The sequence below is a fragment of the Tupaia chinensis genome, unplaced genomic scaffold (assembly GCF_000334495.1).
Source record: "Tupaia chinensis unplaced genomic scaffold, TupChi_1.0 Scaffold147654_2, whole genome shotgun sequence".
In the NCBI taxonomy this organism is placed as follows: Eukaryota; Metazoa; Chordata; class Mammalia; order Scandentia; family Tupaiidae; genus Tupaia; species Tupaia belangeri.
The window spans coordinates 11,566-14,842 of record NW_006207507.1 but is presented as its reverse complement, the minus strand read 5'-3'; positions in this window follow the sequence as shown (position 1 = coordinate 14,842).

Here is a 3,277-nt window from a genome sequence, read left to right as displayed (position 1 = left end):
CAGCTAAGTACTACTTTTATAGTATGTTCATTCTATTCACTGAGGTTTATGCCTATAAGTCAGACTTGGGTTCATGTATATGTATATATCAGCTGTGCTTGCTATTGCAAATATTTAGACTAATTAAGTTCATTAGCAAATCAATTAAATGGGGTGGGGGGAGGAAGGCATAGAAAACAACCATGGATACCAGAGACAATGTGGGAGGAGGGTGGGACACAGCAAAGGGTGAGGGATAGGGAATCAAGGATGGCAAAAAAATAAAAGCAAACTATACAAGACATAAGAAATGGAAAATTATTTGTTGATAACACGTATGTTGATGTGCTTGATTGAGCCAATATACAGTGTATTCTGGATGGAAAATTCATTCTGTATGCTGTGATGATGTATAGTGAATTAATGTAAAAAAATAAATTTAAAGAAAAGAAAAAATAAAAGACAGCAAAAATAATAGACTTAACTGTGAGCAGAAAATTAAAGTTAAATGTTCCCCAAGCACCTTAGGAATGAAAGAGGGTTAACTTAGTATTTCTTGGCACCAAAACTAAAGCCAGAAGAATCTAATCACGAATCCATTTTCTTGTTATCTAACAAGGTAACTACGTAAAATACAACACATAACACATAAATACCGGCTGTCTCATTAAACCAACCATATTAAGATAAACATGATGTTGCCTGAATAAAACCCTGGACAAAAGATACATTGGAAATCATGAAGATTTTTCACTTATTAAAAAACTTTTCCTATTACCATATTTGCTTTATTATTATTATTTTAAACATTTGATCACTATGCATCATTTGGCTTGCAAAGAGAATTTACCCAACATGAAATACACCTCAGACCAGTCCAGTTGAGAATACTATACACGTTATCATCAACAGGTAATAATCCATTTCTGTGTCCCACAAATGTCTTGCCTCTCTATTTTTTCTCACTGATTTCCTTCCCTATACTCTTCCCTTCTCCCACCCTCCTTCCACATTATCTCCAGTCCATAACTATTTTCACTGCTTTTATGTCCTCCAATTTTTCAATCTCTACTATAGAGTATGGACAGTCAGTATGTTATTAAGTGGGGACATACAATATCTCTCTTTCATACAATATCTCTCTTTGCTTTCTTCACTCAGCAATAAATCTTCCATATTTGACCACTTTCTATCAAATGCCAGGGTCTTGTTTTTTATGTGTGAATAGTATTCCATAGAGTATACATGCCACACTTTTTCAATTCATTCATCTGTTTGTAGACATTTGTGTTGGTTCCATGTCTTAGTAATCATGAACAATGTCACAGTGAACCTTGATGTGCAAGTGCTTTCCTGACCGAGCATTCTCCTGTCCTTTGGGTAGATACCCAAAAGTGGAATTGCTAGATTGCTAGATCATATGGTAGTTCTATTTGTAGGTCTGTGAGAAACCTCCGTATTGTTTTCCACAGTGGCTTGACCAATTTACATTCCCACCAACAGTATAGGAGAGCTCTCCTTTCACCAACATTTATCATTTTTTTAAATTTTTAATCTTTGCCATTTAGATAAGGGTTAAGTTGTATCTCATTATGGTTTTGATCTGCATCTCCCTTATAATGAAGGATGCTAAGCATTTCCTCGTGTACTTTTTGGCTGTTCATAATGTCTTCCTTAGAGAGTTTTTTGTTCAGCTCATTTTCCCATCTTTTAATGGGGTTAATAATTTCTTTTTGGGTAAGCCACTTGAGTTCCCTGTGTATTCTGTTTACCAGTCCCTTATATGAGATGTAGTTTACAAAAATATTGTCCCATTCCAAGGGTGGCCAGTTCACACTAATTACTGTGTCCTTTGTTGTGCAGAAACTTCTCAATCTGATGCAATCCCACTTGTCTATTTTGAGGATGATTGCCTGTGCTTTGGGGCTTTTACTTAAGAAGTCTTTGCCTATCCCCAATGTCTCTCAGAGTTTCCCGTGTTTTCCACCAGTAGTTTTGTAGTTTGAGATCTTAGGTTCAAATCTTTAATCCATTTTGAGTTGATTTTTGTTAATGGTGAAAGATGAGAATCCAGTTTCATCTTTCTGCAGGTGGATACCCAGGTCTTTCAGCACAATTTGCTAAAGAGGTTTTCTTTTTCCCACTAGGTTGACTGATATCCTTTGTCAAAAATCAGTTGGCTGTATGTTTTGGGGTTTATTTCTGGGGATTCTATTCTATTCCATTGGACCACCTGTCTGTTTTTGTGCCAGTATGATGTTGTTTTAATTATTACAGCTTTATAGTATATTTTGGGGTCAGAGAGTGAAACGTCACCCACTCTGCTCTTCTTGCATAGGATTGCTTTGGCAATATGAGGTCTTTTATGATTCCAGAGAAATTCTATGATTGTCTTTTCTAGATCTGTGAAGAATGTCTCTGATAATTTGATTGGAATTGCATTAAATATGCAGATTAATTTGGGTAGAATTGCCATTTTGATTATGTTAATTCTTCCAACCCAGGAACATGGGATGTCCTTCCACTTACTTGGGTCATTTTCAATATCTTTTTAAAGAGATTCATAGTTTTCTTTGTAAAGGTCTTTGTCTTCCTAGGTTTATCCCTAGGTATCTTATATATTTTGTGGCTATAGTAAAAGGGATACCTGGGACCAGCAGTTAGTGTAATGGCTGTGTCACTGGACTACCATGTAGTTGAGCAAGGTTGGAGTCCTGAACCAGGTGGCTTAAAATCACACCAGGCACAGGTGCGTGCGTGCCCAAGATCCCGAGAGAAGAATGGAGGAGAAGGGATTGTGATGTGCAATCACCCCGGGGAGGGGGGTGATTTCTCTCTTTCTGTCTGTGTCTCTGTCTTCCTGGTGAGTGTAAGCGCCCTGTAGCAAAAAGCTCTCCAAAAAAAAGTGTGTGTGGGGAATTCCTTTCTTCAGTTCTACTTCGTTCAACTTGTCATTCATACATAAAAATGCTATAGATTTTTGGGTGTTGATTTTGTATCCTGCCAGTTTCCTGTATTCATTTATTGCTTCAAGAAGTAACCCTACATTCACTAAATCATGTACATCCTACCTATACTACGGTTTGAGGCGCAAATCAAGAAAGACTTAACTTAGAATATGCTTGAAATGTACCCCAAGCTCCATGAGAATAGGTGATAAAAAACACTGCAGTGTGAGGGCCAAGGAAAAGGGCAATTTAAGGAGGTATCCCCAAAGGGCCAATAAGCAAATTTCTATTCCTATCAGAGAAACAGAAGAGGAAAATCGGCCTGGCAAGGGCAATATTGTGAGATCCTC